The sequence below is a fragment of the Sus scrofa genome, chromosome 4, assembly GCF_054392235.1.
Source record: "Sus scrofa isolate SSC_HxYL_T2T_F1_AM1 chromosome 4, Sscrofa_HxYL_maternal_Yorkshire_Landrace_v2.0, whole genome shotgun sequence".
NCBI classification, from domain to species: domain Eukaryota; kingdom Metazoa; phylum Chordata; class Mammalia; order Artiodactyla; family Suidae; genus Sus; species Sus scrofa.
Window position 1 is genome coordinate 17,325,227 of NC_139386.1, and position 17,467 is coordinate 17,342,693.

The window sequence follows — 17,467 nt, forward strand, 5'->3', positions numbered from 1 at the left end:
TGTGTGACAGTCAATGTTGCTTTCTCAGTTTGAAATAACCATTTGTTGCAAACCTGCTAAATTTCTTCAAGGCCAAATAAATTCCACCACTTCTCTGAATTTTTATCATGCTATAGGCATATCTTTTTCCATTAAATTTCTAAATATTACTTATTTTTGTTCATTCCTCAATTCAACGTAAATTGTTTACTGGCTTCCATATTGCAGGTAGCAAGCCAGAGATATAATGATAAACAGGATTAGGAGTTCCCTTGTGGTACAGTGGGTTAAGGATCTAGCATTGTCACTGTGGAAACTTGGGTCGCTGCTGTGGCATGGGTTCAATCCCTGGCCTGGGAACATCCATATGTTGTGGGTGAGGCAAAAAATAAACAAACAAAACAGAACAAAACCAATATAAACAAGACTAAATCCTTGTCTCCAAAATGCTCATAAATTTTTGCAACAACAAAATGATATAATATATATATATAATATAATTAAAGTAGACATTTTCGTGGAGCAGCATGGGAGCAAGGAAAATGGACAACAGAATTCTGCATTGCAGGGGGAGGGTAGGACTTCTTTTATAGATAATAGTTAGTTATGGATCATTTTGTCTCTTCCACACCACTGTACATCAGCAAAGGCACAGTTAAGTATATACCTTTGTAACCAAAACAAACTATTACCATCCAGTACCAGGAAAAGTATTCTTCTTAGGTCAATTTCCTTGAGAAACAATTCTGAGGATGGCTATTTATAAGCAGGAGATTATTGGGCAATCTTGGCAACGAGATTGCCAAAGGAATAAGAGACCAATATTAAACAGAGGGGAAAAAAATGAACTGTGAGATAGCAATTGTCGTAGAGATCTCACTCACCACCCATCCGGGGAGCCCTAGAGATGAGCTGGCTCTTCAGTTGTCCCCCTTTGAGGTAAAGGGAGCAGGCCTTTATACTCTCACATGGACCACTCATTGGGTATGGCCTGGCCTAGTGGAGAGCCCACAAACTTAGGCAGAAGAGTGTCCTTTAACAGAGGCAATCTCCAGAGAGGTAGTTGGCTGTGAGTTATCAGTCTATACTCACAGCACACAGGAAAGAAGTGCTTCATGCCAAGGGAAAACCTGAGAATCACATCCCAGCACCTACTGCTGTGCCCTGCAAGTAATAGCCATTCGGTGACTATTGAAAAAGTTCAGTCTATATGCTACCTTTCACAATTCTAAAATTTTACTTTTTATAATGCAAATATACATATTCTCACCTGAGCACTGAATTTTGTTATTTTCTTTTTTAAAATTGGTTATTATAGTTGATTTACAATGTTCTATCAATTTCTGCTGTACAGCCAAGTGCCCCACTTATACATATATAATACATACATATACGTCTTTTTCTCACAGTATCCTCCATCATGTTCCATCACAAATGACTAGATAAAGTTCCCTGTGCTATGTAGCAGGATTTTACGGCTTATCCACCCCAAATGCAATAGTTTGCTTCTTCTAACCCCAAACCCCCAGTCCATCCCACTCACTCTCCCTCTCCCACAATAGCCAAGACATGAAACAACCTAAATATTCATCAACGAATGAATGGATTAAGAAGATGTGGTACATATACGCAGTGGAATACTACTCATCCATAAAAAAGAACAAAATGCCATTTGCAGCAACATAGATGGAACTAGAGACTCATACTAAGTGAAGTCAGTCAGAAAGAGAAAGACAAATACCATACATAGGATATCATTTTTACCTAGAATCTAACATATGGCACAAATGAACCTATCTACAGAAAAGAAACAAACTCATGGACATGGATTTTTGTTATTTCCTGAACTTTAGCTCTAAGCTCATCTGACACTTATAAGTGTCTCGTAGGAAGCTAAGTTCCCCAAAGTTGGTGAAAGATATATATCCACATCAGACATCTTGCAAGTCCAGGGACAAGGCCTCCCTGCCTATCAGTCAGGAGCTGGAATTTTATATTTTTTGTTTGTTTGTTGTCTTTTTGGGGCTGCACCTGCAGTATATGGAGGTTCCCAGGCTAGGGGTCGAGTTGGAGCTGTAGCCGCTGGCCTACACTACAGCCACAGCAAAGCCAGATCTGAGCCGCTCCTGCGACTTACACCACAGCTCACGGCAACGCTGGATCCTTAACCCACTAAGTGAGGCCAGGTATCAAACTGGCAACCGCATGCTTCCTGGTCAGATTCGTTTCCAAGAGCTGGAATTTTAATCAACTCCTAGTTCCCCAAAAAATCAGTCATGATCAAGACATCCACAACTGGCTGGCAGCAAAGATAATAGTTAAGGGGAAAAGGTAGTTGGGCCCAAGTTAAAGGGAATGATATCTCTTTTCAAAAATCTAAATCAAAAGACTTTTCTCTGGTGAAAAGTTTAATCAAAACAAAGCAAGGAAAGCAGTCAATGATTAAGAACAAATATAGTGCAGAATTCTCACTGTGGCTCAGCAGAAACAAATCTGACTGGTATCCATGAGGATGTAGGTTCAATTCCTGGCCTTGCTCAGTGGATTAAGGATCTGGCATTACTGTGAACTGTGGTGTAGGTCACAGAGGCGGCTCGGATCCCTCATTGCTGTAGCTGTGGCGTAGGCCAGCGGCCACAGTTCCGATTCAACCCCTAGCCTGGGAACCTCCATATGCCATGGGTGTGGCCCTTAAAAAAAAGACACACACAAAAAAAGAGCAAATATAGTACCTTACAATCGGTGCCAACCTAGCCCACTTAATTAATTTTCTTGAAATAGTCTAGACCCTCTTCTGTTGGAAGAAGGTCCAAAAATTCTGTGCTTTTCTATTATCTAAAGTTCTGTGCTAATGAGGATCTCAAGAGTTTAATCCCTGTGCGTAAGAACCATGGCTTTATTTTATATGATTATTCCACTCCTTCACTTAACAAGTATACCTAGACATCTTTAATGCTGCTAACATAAGGCTGAAATAGACATAGCTCTTATACTCAAGAAAATCCCAGTTTGGGGTGGAAATAACAAATACACAGGCAAATAGTAGCAATAAAGCACAGCCCATCGCCCTCATTCTCTGGTTAGGAAGGTGACGGGGACAGAGAATTGAAATTGGATTCATTATTTATATGTAGAGACACAAAATTAGTTTTATCCAATACTGCAAAAAGAAAGCAACAATTGAACAAGGATTTTCAGTTCCACCAGAATTTATTAAACTTGCTATTTACCTAGCACACACTCTGTTGAGCACTGCAGACAATATCCAACAAATAAAAGCCTTCTTGTTCTCCTCAGAGAGATCACATTCTAGAGGATGAAGCAGGTAACTGTCTACATTATAGGAAGACAATGATGCCTAAGGAATTTTCTCCACTAAGTGGAATTTTCTGAACAATCCAGAACACTTCAAAAATTGCATCTCTTCTCGAAGGTCAAAATCTTATACAGAGTGAATAAAAATATTAGATGCAAAGTCCTTGAATATTAAAGACTTAAAGGCTTTCCTCACGTGACATCTTTTTTTTTCTCTTGCTTTCCCTGGCTATTTGGGGAAGAGCAGACGACTGGCTACATTCTTCTCTTTTACTAAGTTATAACTCCCAAAATGTGAGTATTGATAATTTCTCTCATTTTCTCCTCAGAATAGGAAAGTATGTGGGTAATGGCTGTTGACACAGTAAACTGGGTAGATCAGGCCTTGTGTAAAGTCACCAGAGCAAAATTTGCTGATTTTGCCCTGGAAAAAAACATGCCTACAATTCAGACAAGGAAAAGCTATAAGGATTCCTAACTATTTACTCCTGCTTGGTATTTTCATAGATACCATAAAATGTCAAAATCTCTTAGGGAAGTAGGAAAAAAGCATAATAAGTCTGCTTCTGAAGCAACTCCTTAGAGATTCGGATCAATCAAAGGGATGCCTCTGGGCCATGCTTTCTGAAAGGAAATCTTTGAAGGTATTGTTTTAGAGGCTATAAATCTACTCCTGTGTTTGGCTGGCTGTCCAGACCAGCTTTAATCACTTACCAAACAAAATCATTTGTAAGACCAAGGAAAAGATAGGTAATTCCAAAAGGACTTTTTCTTTTTCTTAAAGCTCACCTTTATCTCTTGCAGATCTCACCAGGATATGAAAAGACGCTAGTGTCTTAGTAAATCAAATCCATCTCACTGGATTCTGAGAGCAGGGTATTAAAAATCAATATATGATTCTAAGACACGAAACCTTCTAGATGATACACAACCACCTACAACCCAGATTCAGCAGTAAGAAAAGCAAACCATACTGCAGAGGGCCCAGAATGACATGCTTTATATTAACAAGGGAGAAATGTTCCAAATCCAGCTCTCAGACTGGAAGACATGAGGTTCTCATTAGTGCTATGGGGATGGGGCTTGTGAGAAAAGCCAGACAGATGTGCTTAGAGGGGCAAATTTAAATACTGAGTTCGGTAACCTTGGACAGAAGAAGCTTTCACAATTACTTGTAAAGGACATTTCTTATCTCACGTTGAAAATGACTTAGAAGCAATTGGTCAATTTGATACCCCTCCTCCGACTGATGCAAGGCTTGTAAATCCTCCTTCTCTTGCAGACACATGAATATGAATTGCTCTGGATCTTCTCCCATAAAATCTAGTGCAGGCAGGGCTAGGAGAGGAAAAATCACATCATTAAGGCAAGTTAAGAAAATGAGAGTGAACACCAGAGCAAGTCATTAATTTTTTTTTATACAGGTTTTTTTATTTTTTAATATAGTCGATTTACAATGTTCTGTCAATTTCTGCTGTACAACAAAGTGACCCAGTCCCTCACACACACGTGCACACACACACACACACACACACACATTCTTTTTCTCACATTATCCTCTATCACATTCCATCACAAGTGACTAGCTATAGTTCCCTGTGCTATACAACAGGATCTCACGGCTTGTCTGATCTTTTTCTTTCTTTTTTTCTTCGTTTTTTTTTTTTTTTTTAGGGCCACACCTATGGCATATGGAAGTTCCCAGGCTAGGGGACATATCAGAGCTACAGCTGCCGGCCTATGCCACAGCCACCACAATGCCAGATCTGAGCCATGTCTGCAGCCTACACCGCAGCTCATGGCAACGCCAGGTCCTTAACTCACTGAATAGGGCCAGGAATCAAACCTGGATCCTCATGGATACTAGTCATGTTTGTTACTGCTGAGCCACAATAGGAATTCCAGAGCAAGTCATTTCTTATCTATAAAGCTATTTATTGGTGAGAACTAGTTCACAATAAACTAAGGATTATGGAGAAAATATACAGGGAGGTCAAAAATCATAAGAAATTTTAAAAATCAAAAGAGTTAGACCTTAGGATAGTGATAACTTTGTCTAGGACTCAATGACATCTTTATTAGGTTGCTCTCTCTCTCTCTTTTTTTTTTGGCGGGGGGGGTCCATCTCCCTGCTCCCCTAGTATTCTTCTTGGCCAGAGTGAGTCTATTGGTGTAGCAGGCACTTAAATTAACAGAGCTTACTTTTCCATACAGTTAAAACAGAAGTTAAATAGCCATAGTGAGTTTTCCTGAGACTACAGATAAAAACAGGCAGATCTGATCTCCAAATACTAAGCATCTTCAGGTAAGTTCCAAGCTCCTTGAATGAAGGGTAAGGTCTTCATCATAGTTCAAATAGAGTTCTTAGCAAATTTTGCATTCTATAAATATTTGCTTAATTGAATTGACATTTCCCACTTTCTTATTAAATACACAAAAATGTGTTTCCTTCTATAGCGAAATGTTTAGATGAGCTTGACAGCTAACTGCATGACATGAACTGAGAGGCACTAAAAAAACCTCCTTGAGCAAAGTTAACTCACTGCCCTTACATTGTAGCCTTAAGAGCTCTTTTGTAGGCTTCAGACAATTTCTCTCCCATCATGATGTCTTTGATTGTCACAATGAACAGCATCCGCTGAAATTAAGGTGGAATTGTGAAATATAACAAAGACAGAAGGGATTTTTCTCTAGTTTACGGAGAAATACTCTTGGGCTGATTCTTTCCGTTTTTCTACCAGCACGAGATTCATCTAGAGATTATTGCATTAATACAATAAAAAAAATTCTGTGATCCTGACATATATGGTTTCCTTGAAATTACCCCAGAATATCAAAGTGTCATGTCTCTGATAAAGAATGTCCTAGGATGGACTGCTAACAACCTAAATAAGAGCGAATGGATTGGACGGGGCTGATAATACTGTGGGAAAATGTGCCTCTTCTCTTTGAAATCGGTTCTGAGCCTCCAGGCAGAATGATTTTCTCCCTCCCTCATCCTCTTATTTGTTCTCTTTGTACAGCAAGTTATTTGTTCTCTTTCATGTATTCTACTGTCTTTTTTTATATTCCAATACTTTCATGTCAATTTTGTTTCATTAGATTTTAGGCCTCAAGAAAACAGATAATTTTTACTCATTTTTTTAAATCCTTCTCGACTTTTTCTCAAATTTTCTTCCACATCAGTTGTAAGGAAGAAAAAAAAAAAGGCAGCTTATAAATAAGTAACTCAGAAGTTCCTGTTATGCCTCAGTGGGTTAAGATCAGGAAAGTTATCCATGAGGATGTGGTTTCAATCCTTGGCCTTGCTCAGTGGGTTAAGGATCTGGTATTGCCACAAGCTGCAGCCTAAGTCACAGATGCAGCTCTGGATTTGATGTTGCTATGGCTGTGGCATAGGCTGGCAGCTGTAGCTCCAATTCAGGCCCTAGCCTGGGAACTTCCATATGCTGTAGGTATCGCTCTAAAAAAGAAATGCAAAAAGAAAAAGAAAAAAATAATAATAAAAAGTAACTCAATTTTTTTTTTTTTTTTTTTTTTTTGCGATTTCATGGGCCGCTCCCATAGCATATGGAGGTTCCCAGGCTAGGGGTCGAATTGGAGCTATAGCCGCCGGCCTATGCCAGAGCCACAGCAACGCGGGCTCCTAGCCGTGTCTGCAACCTACACCACAGCTCATGGCAACGCCGGATGGTTAACCCACTGAGCAAGACCAGGGATCGAACCCGCAACCTCATGGTTCCTAGTCGGATTCCTTAACCACTGTGCCACGACGGGAACTCCATAACTCAAAATTTAATGTTAATGCAAGGTCATAATATAAATAAAGGTCATTATACTGATCTTTTCTTGATCTTTGCAATGTAATCATCTCCAAAGTAGGGTCTGCATCCCGGAACAGATTATTGCATTAATACAATAAAAAAATTCTGTGATTCTGACATATATGGTTTTCTTTAAATTACTCCAGAATATCAAAATGTCGTGTCTCTAATAAAGAATGTCCTAGGATCGACTGCTAACAACTTAGGGCTGTTATAATCAGTATTATCAGCCCTAGCATGGGAGCTGATAGTATAATCAGCCCTAGGATAATACTTCTTTTTTTTTTTCATATGTTTATTAGCCTTCTTGGTATCATCTTTTAATTTTTAATTTTTATTTTATATTTCCATGTAGTTGATTTACAATGTTGAGTTGGTTTGAGATGTATAGCAAAGTGATTCAGTTATACATATACATTTATCCATTCTTTTCCAGATTCTTTTACCATGTAGGTTATCATAGAATATTGAGTAGAGCTCCCCATGTTATAGACTACGTCCTTGCTAATTATCTATTTTATATGCCATAGTGTATATGTGTTAATCCCAAATTCCTGACTTATCTCCCCCCAACACACACATGTCCCCTTTGGTATCCCTAAGTTTTTTTTATCATTTTATTTTATTTTATTTTTATTACTCAAATGAATTTATCACATCTGTAGTTTGTATCATGATCATCACAATCCAATTTCATAGGATTTCCATCCCAAAGCCCAAGCACATCCCCCCACCCCCCAAATGGTCTCATTTTCAATGTCTGTGAGTCTTCTACTCTGTAAATAAGTTCATTTGTGTCATTTTTTTAGATTTCACATATGAGTCATATCACATGACATTTTTCTTTCTCTGATTTCCCTCACTTAGTATGATAATCCCTAGGTCCATCCATGTTGCTGCAAATGGCATTATTTCCTTCTTTTTTATGACTGACTTCAAGTATGACCAGATTCAGGTAGTCGTCTCAAGCCCCTGCTGGAAGTAGATGTTCATTCTTTATGCTTCTAAAGCAACTTTTGAACACCAGATTAAAGCTCTTACTGAATTACACAGAGAAGTGCAACTCAATTATTTCTTTTAAGTGTTTACTCATCTGTCAATCTTTTCCAGTGAATTTTAAGGCTGGACCATGATTTATTCAGTATTGATTCCCAAGGGCCAAGCTCTGGACCTGGCACATATTCAGGGCTCAAGGTGTTTTTGTTTATACCCAAAATGCTCATCAGAGTATTACAACATACAAATGATGTACAAAATAAATGTACAGTGATTAGAAAGATGGATAAATAAAAGATGGACAACACATCTTCTGAACTAATTTATGCAGCCATTAAAATGGTTTTACACATTATGTAATAATAAAAGTGTAATATTTAATATATGAAAAAAGTTACAAAATTATATGTATGTAAAAGTAACAGAGCAAGAGAACAGGACAAATGTTTATACTTTAAAAAAGAAATAAAAATAAACATACAAAAAGCATTATGTGCTTGTCTCGGATTATTGATAATACAAGTGACTTTATTTTCCCTGATGCCCACTTAATGTATTTTTCCAATATTCCATCATGCACATACTTTTTATGTACTAATATTAAATATGATTTATTTTTAATACATATTTTATGTTTAATAAAAATAAATTTTATTTTTCAAATAATATTGAAAAATGTATATACAATGCATAATTATAGAATTCCAACTGCAAAAGTACTTTAATATCAGCTGACTACCAGATAACCGCCTGACCTTCGAAGTTCCCCGAAAATCCAAAACACCCGCACACAGAGGGAATGAGTGGAGGTTCTGCTATTTGTGAAAGGATAATCACCCTATGTCTTTAACGTCAGTCAATCCAGGGAATCCACAAACCAAACCATAAGGAAGGAAGGCCCATTTTTTCCTGGGCAGCCTGTTTGCTATAATTTTAGCTCATTTTTTTTTTTTTTTTCCTGGCGTCTTCTTTTAAGTGTCTCCCATGTGCTGCTAAATCCTCCATTTGGAATCCCTTCTCCAGACTCTGGGTAGAAAAGGGCACAATTTGATATATTAATTCATGATTAGATTGCAAGTAAAGACTAAAATAATATTCCTCTTCGATGTACTTACATTCAATTAGCAGGTTAAAAAAAGTAAAGAGATTTAGGATCTAAAGGAATACGTATGTAACAGCCAGAATTCAGAAATGACCTGAGGTGAAGTATTTACTGATAGTTATAATTAAAACACATAAATGAAAGCACAAGGTTATAGTATAATATAAACATCTACTAAACAATAACATTAAGGAAGACAGTGTAATCATAAATATGTAATAATAAAACATAATATAGGAGTTCCCATCATGGCTCAGTGGTTAACGAATCCGACTAGGAACCATGAGGTTGTGGGTTCGATCCCTGGTCTTGCTCAGTGGGTTGGGGATCCAACGTTGCTAGGGGCTGTGGTGTAAGTTTCAGATGTGGCTCAGATCCAGCTTTGCTGTGGCTCTGGTGTAGGCTGGTGGCTACAGCTCCAATTAGACCCCTAGCCTGGGAACCTCCATATGCCACGGGTGCGGCCCTAAAAAGACAAAAAGACAAAAAAAAATGACAAAATATACATATATCTAATATAATTAATATTTAATTTTCTTAGAGTCTAAACTGGGTTCTACCTGCCTGTCATTTATCTAATCATTAAATTCTCACAACAACTTCATGAAAGATACACCAAATTTCCATTTTAGAGATGGGAAAGTTGAGGCAGACACATTAAGTGTTACGTAGCATGCCTAAGATCAAGGAAACAGAGCAAATCAAGTCAATCATTGTTGGTCATGCAATATAACAATATATATTTCTGAACAGAAGCAAGGGCTCTATAAACGTAAAATCCAATAGTAAACTACTGCTCTTCTCTATCTAAAGGAACAGTGCATAGGAAAACATTTTAAAATACCTGTTAGTTGCTTAACATTCTGCTAGATATAGTGGAGAATGCAAAGTTTTTAAGATAGCGGTTCAGGGCTTTGGAATCAGATAAAACTGACCTCAAAATTCTACTCTGCCATAGGCAATTATGAAATTGAGCACTTTTGTTAGCTTTTGCAAAGTTCAGTTTTGGATTGCTTCTTTGTTATTTACCTGGAGAAGGAAGAACATCCATCATGCTGTTTTATCTGGCATGACAGAGAAAATTCAGGTCAGATATTTAACATAATGATTTGGCACACAGCAAATATTCAACAAAACTCAGTATGTAGACACATTCACCCTTTTAGAACATACACATGATAATGAATTCCTTGTAAGCTCAAAGTGTTTATGACCACATTCAATATGTTTTTAAAAACTGTACGACTGAGTCACTTTGCTGTATAGCAGAAATTTGCACAACATTATAAATCAATGATACTTTAAAATAAAATAATAAACAATGAAAATATTTTAAAAACCAAGAAACTTACACAATTCAGTAAGCTCACAGTCTTTGACAAACACAAGATACAGTACTTGCAGTTAGGAAACAGAAGCATGATTGGCTTTTTAACTTGGCTTAATCAAAATGGTGAAATACTTTTTTCAGCATAGAGAAAATAAATATAGTTCTCCTTCTGCTTATTCCATTTTAGCATCTATGTTCAGAGTTACATTTCAAATCAGCCCCCTCAGCAAATGTTTTTGTTGGAGGTTCTTTCTCCTGTTCCTTTCAATGTCATAGCAATTCTCACGCAATATTGACTTAGAGCACAGAGCGATTGTCCAGAGAGTGTGGTGAAAACCCCCACTGGAGTCTCCATGTGAAATAGGGAAAAAAAAAAAAAATGAATGCATATGCTGTAGCAACTCATTCACTCTCAGGAGGAAAGGTTAGATGACCCAAATACAGTTTGTTCATTCTCAGTTTCTATGTTTCCTAAACAAAACAAAACATGGTCTCAATTGAGAAGGGAGAAATCCTGTTTTCTTAGAAATGTTTTCATGTGTTCCTGCCCTACGTGGTCACTCTTTGGTGACCCTGCCCACAATTTGAGCAGGCTTACACAGAAGCCTTTCCTTCCTTACTGGCAAAATATCTGCCATTGGAGACCTCCTCAATGCAGGAGCCTGGAGAGAAAAAGAGGGTTTTCCTCTTTCTCTGTCCAAATAGGAAGCACCTAGAGTCACAGACTCCTTCTTGCAAAGCTGTAGAGAAGACTTATATACCATATCTCCTTTTTCTTCTATACTAGTTTTGATTATGTTTGTTTGGGAGAAAGTGATGCTAAAGATTGGGGTAAGAGGTGCCAATGAGTGGGAGGGCATCAGTTTAGGAGCATCTTTTGGACTCTATCAAATTACAAAATATTGTGGTTGGAAAAAACCTCAGAGATTGGCTAGCCCAATATCTTACAACTCAAGAATCTGAAATTCCAAAGAGACGTTGTGACCCCTGAGCTCGTTCTTGAGGATCCAGCCCAAGCATCTCCTCCTTTCGGAAGCTGCTCCTGGCTTCTTGTTAACAGAGTTCACCATTCCTCCATAGGCCACCAATGGGACTAGTATATGTCTTTAATATTGCCAATTGGTACTAGAAACATATCAAACATTTTTATTTCTTCAATATAGTGCAATAGGTAGGAGGGTAATCTCTGAATTTTGGGTCCATATTCTGCCTACCATTTATGCTTCATGCCTCATTTTCCTTGTTTATAGAATGGAGAAAATAAAAAATCCTATCTAATAAAGTAGTTTAAAGATTAAACATGTGATAATATGCACACCGTTTAGAGCAGCACTACCAAAGCATGGTTCACAGATAGTGCTGGTTCACAGTCTATGACTGTTCCATGAAAAGCGTAAAAATTTAAATAAACACTCAGAAATTTTTAATGAGTTTTGTGGTAATTTTATGTTTGTTAAATCTAACAATTAAAAATGAACTAGCAATTTCCTGCCATGGCTCAGCAGAAACAAATCTGACTAGTAGCTATGAGGATGCAGGTTTGACCCCTGGTGTCACTCAGTGGGTTAAGGATCTGGCTTTGCTGTGAGTTGTGGCATAAGTTGCAGATGTGCCTGGGACCTGGCATTGCTGTGGCTGTGGCATAGGTCAGCGGCTACAGCTCTGATTTGACCCCTAGCCTGGGAAACTTCATATGCTGTGGGTGTGGCCCTAAAAAGACAAAAAAAAAAAAGCATTTTGTGTGCTTTTTTATTTCACTTTATATTGTTTAATTTAATTTGGTAAAAAAAAAATCTCATCCTGTATCACAGATATCTCAGGAACCACAGATTGAGAGGCTGCTACGTCGAAAGTAGTGCAAATATTACTTGTTATATAATTACTATGATTACAAGTGGATATGCAAATACCCATAGAACAATTTCTTTATACATGGAACATTGTCACCAGTCCCTTTAGAGGCTATAAAACAAAGAGGGGGGCTGTGAGTTGGCTGTTTCTCAGAGGCCCATGGCAGTGAGATTTGCTTCATACAAACAGAGAGAAAGTACTTCGACTTAGGGCTGGACAATATTCAGCGGAGACTGATTTCTTGACTTTGTCTCCCTTTTTTATCTAGTCCCTGGGAAAAGTCCCATAGTGGGAATAAATCATTGCATCCCATGAAGCATATGTTCTTGTCTCTTCGCAAGATAACAAAGGAAAATAGGAGGCAGAAAAAGATACTCTATCTCGAGAATGATTGGGGAGTGGGGGGGGATCGTTAAGACAGTCTTTTAAGCCATTCCCATCTTTGTGGAAAGACAGTTTGATTGAAGGAGGCTAAAATATCACCCAGCCATACCCTCACACCACTATGCAGGAAAACAAAAGTCTAAATATCAGACTAAGTGTCACCAAGGGACCAGTGTAGAGAGCCCACATTTCCCCATCTGCCTTGCCCTTGCCCTGACAGAGTCCCTAATTTCCATCTGTCTGTGATAATTACCAAAACCATTCAAGAAAATGCACCCCCACCTTTTTTTCCTCTGTTCAATGGATTGAATTGAGCCAGGGGAAACTATCCTTCAGAGATATTAGTTCTGGAGTGTTGGTCCTTTTCCTCCGTTAAGCCTCTCATTGGGAAATAAAAATGAATTGTTAGTGGAGACCCTATTGTGATTTCTGGAGTCCTGATTATATTGGAATCATTGTATTGAGGGAAGACCTACATTCTAGCCAGACGCATATAAACACAAATGTAGTAATTACGAAAATACTAATATTTTAAATATCAAACCTATCATCTATCAAGTGCCTGTTAGATCAGATGCTTTAATATATGACTTTATTCTCAGAGTTCCCATCTTGGGGCAGCAGAAATGAATCCGACTCGAAACCATGAGGCTGTGGATTCAATCCCTGGCCTCGCTCAGTGGGTTAAGGATCCGGCATTGCCATGAGCTGTGGTGTAGGTCACAGACGCGGCTTCGGATCTGGCATTGCTGTGGCCCTGGTGTAGGCCGGCAGCAATAGCTCCAATTAGACCCCAAGCCTGGGAACCTCCATAGGCTGTGGGTGCAGCCCTAAAAAAGACAAAAGAAAAAAAAAAAAAAAAAGACTTCATTCTCAAGAACAATCATGTTGCTTGATGTTTATATCCTTATTTTGCAGTTGAAGAAACTGAACTTTGGAGATGTTAAATAATATATCCATCATCACGGAGTAATTTGATACTGAATCTGCTAGATATCAAAGCCAAAATTCTTTTAACAACATTATTTTTTTTTCTTCACAAGCTAATGGAAACCTTGGACGTGAAACTTGTTAAATGGGCATCAATAGTAAAGTTGATCCCGGTAACGATGGTGAAGATCCTAATAATGACAACACACATTGCAAGTGTTTGTTGATAGCTTTATACATGCCAGATATTTAACACTCTTTTACATTATCTCATGTAACCTCATAAATTCCCAATTAAGTCAATACTCGACCCACATTTTACATACGGGAAAACGAATGCACCAACCACAGTCAGTAAATGGTGAGTCCGGAGATTCGATCCAGCTGTTCTAATTACAGCCACTGTGTCATATGAACTCTCAAAAATCCATTTTATCACCCTCACGGTGTAAACATCTTGCACGGCTAAGTCCCACACTCATGCACAAATTTCAGGCACTTGAGAATCGTTTTCCAAAACATATCATCACATTTGCCTTCATGCCTTTGCTGGTAGCTCTTTTTTCTTTCCTTCTCAATTGCCACTTTCTCTGTGCCAAATAACTACTTATTTTATATAAAGATTTATGTTTGAAGATATTCACCGTAACATTAGTGTTTATTGAACTATTTAGAAATGATCTAATTATTCACTAGAAAGGAATTGAAATAAATATCACAAATTCCACAAAAGTTTTATGAAAGCCCTAAAATTATGTTTTCTAATATTATTCGAAACACACAAAAGTGCTTACCATATGTGCCTGAAGAAGGTTGTAAAACATTGAATTCAAAAATAACACAATAGCACTTAAAAAATGAAATGGATACTATTAGAAGGGATACAAATGAAATGGATACAATACCACTTTAAAAATGAAGTGGATACACTTCAGTTAGTATGCTTGATACACTACTGGTTTTGCTTTCCTTCTTTGCCTTGATAAAGGATATTTCCAAAAGTTCTTGTTTCCAAGGAGACTACTGCACCAGGGCTAACTGCCGCTGTTCTAATAAGCAGAAGTGAAGACTCTCTCTGGCATTTTCAGCTTCTTATGCTTCTGAACTAGCAGGCTAAGAAATGATAACTCTATAGGACTGGGTGGCATACAAATTACCGAGAAGTAGGTTGCTGGTACATGGTGTGGGAAGGAGAACCCCAAGGCATGCAGGTGATTTGCAGTGATGCCTATGAAAATAATGGTCTATGGAAACTGTCTTGCAATTAATCTTATTGCCTCAGAATATTTTTTCATACTTGCCAAAACTTTGAGCCCATCCACTCTCAGATTCTAATCATGGACTTGCCATTAAAAAGTAGCATTTTCTTTCTTCACTCGTTTCTTGTTTTTGTTTGTTTTGTTTTCCTTTTAAAAATTTCCCTCATATATCTTCTACTTGCCTAAAAGGAGAAAACATTTGTTTAGGTTTCCATTTATGAAAGTTCTTATTGAATATTGTTTTAATGTACTTTGTCAACAGGACTAGTTCTAATAAAGTGAGTTCATGTGAGATTCATTATATTATATAACACTACTATGACTGTTATTTTAAAAATGATAATAGCAGGAGAATATTTTAGTTCATTATAATGCTAACTTCTAGTAATTCTGAAGAGAAATGATTCTGCACCATAATTTGGCACAGAGTGTATGTAATGTCTCTGTTGAATTTCAGCACCACAATATTTATGACTTAGGATATTTGGGGGAACATAGACTTATGTCAGTACAATTGCTTCATACTCCCCACCTGAAACCATAATTCTTCAAGCACCAGGTTTATTACTCCAGCAGTCTATGGCCCATTGACACACGTACTTGCTCAATACCAAAAATAAACAGAGATATAAAGTGATACATAAAACCAAACTTCTCATAATATGTAGACACCTGTTTTATAGAAAGAAGAAAGTACTATTTTTTTAAGTATGAAAGTGTTTGCAAGACTAAGAGAGACAGTAATTAGTATAAAATTAGGTAGGAATTGAACAACTTTTTAATATAATTTTGAAGTATACTTGCATAGGCAATTTCACTTTATTTTTTGGAACAATTGTGGGTTTTTTTGGTTTTTTTTTTTTTTTTTTTTTTTTTTGCATTTGTTGGTAGTGCTGATGTCATTAGTCACTATTCCACAAAGGAGGAAACTGAGAATTAAGGAGTACAAAGATCTTGCCTAAGGTCATAAACGACAGACCCAGTCAAAACCAGGTCTTCTAAAATCACATCACTCTGCCATTATACTTATCATTCTATTTATTCATCATGGTTAATTTCAGATTTATTTACAGCATTTCCACACCTTGAGGTGCATTTTTCTTGCTTTTCATGACCATCACCAAAGCTGCTTTCCCTGCTTTGCCCGTGTAAGATCTATATGGAAGTTCTGGCAAGAGTGCTAAGCATAGACAAGTTCAAGTCCGTGATCTGCTGACTGACTGTTATATAAACTTGGTTATGTCATTTACTGTATCTGACACTCAATTCTTTATTTCCTCCTCTGTCAAAAAGGGAATAATGGTATCTCTCCGATTTATCTCAGAGGCTATGCTTTTTTAAAGTAAGCCAAAGTAAAGAAAGGAAAGGTAAAGTAAGTGAAAAATACATTACATGTTACAATGTGATGCTATTCTCTCTGTCACGAATAGCTAGAGCCCACTAAATGAAAGATGTCAATCTGAAAAGGCTGCATACTTTATGATTCCAAGTATATGACAATCTGGAAAACAACAAAACTATGAAGACAGTAAAAAGATCGGTAATAGTCAAGGGTCCAAAGGGATGGAAGGATAAATGGAGCACAGGGGATTTTTAGGACAGTGAAACCATTCTGTGTAATGTTACAGTGGTCAGGTCTATGTCATTATATATTTGTCATAACCCATAGAATGTACAGCACCTCACATTAACCCTAATATAATCCACTTGCCTTGGGTGATAATGATGTGTCAGTATAAGTTCATGAACTGTAATAAAAGTACCACTCTGGCACAGGACAGGGATGCTGGAGGAGTTTGGATGTGTGTGGGGACAAGGGATATATGAGAACTCCATATTTTCAGCTCAATTTTGCTGTAACCTTAAAACTGTTCATAAATAAAATTTATTCACTTAAAGAATGAAAAAGAACAGATCACTACATAGACACAGTATAAAAAAATAAAAAGATATTGGGAAAACTTCATTGTAATACATTTGGAAATTTAGATGAAACCTAAACTTACTCAAGCAGACACGAGAAGAAATAGACAATATGAACAAAATTGTTGAATTCTTAATTGAAAACATTTCCATAAATCTAAACGGTCAAATATCTTCATTGGTGAATTCTCCTAAATATTTAAGGAAAAACAAACAAACAAACAAAACACAAATCTTAAACAAACTCTTTCAGAGGATAGAAAAATAAAAAACATTTGCACATTTGTTTTATGGGTCCAACATGACCTTAACAGAAAACTTGACAAAAACCATACAAAAAAGAGAAAGAAATTATAGGCCAACATCTCATGAACATGCGTGCAAGAAAAGCTAAACAAAATCTCAGAAAATTAAATCCAGAAATACAGAAAATAATATTATAATCACATTGACTTTATTTCAGGAATGAAATGTTGGTTTAGTATTTGAGAATGGATCACAAATTAACAGAACAAAGATAAAAACCATATGAAGATCTCAGTAGATACATAGAAAAGCCCTTAATAAAATTCAT

General features: G+C 37.1%; 2 long non-coding RNA genes across 2 annotated transcripts in view; one reads left to right on the forward strand and one right to left on the reverse strand.

Annotated features, from left to right (window-relative positions):
* Positions 1 to 17,467, forward strand: part of LOC106507417 (uncharacterized) — an 89,007-nt gene that overhangs the window by 50,334 nt on the left and 21,206 nt on the right. The window lies entirely within an intron of this gene.
* On the reverse strand, positions 8,837 to 10,898 carry LOC106507419 (uncharacterized). Its single transcript, XR_001303379.3, has 3 exons — positions 10,569 to 10,898; positions 10,246 to 10,280; positions 8,837 to 9,140 (listed from the first exon to the last, which is right to left on the reverse strand). It is a non-coding gene; the product is annotated as an uncharacterized LOC106507419 (long non-coding RNA).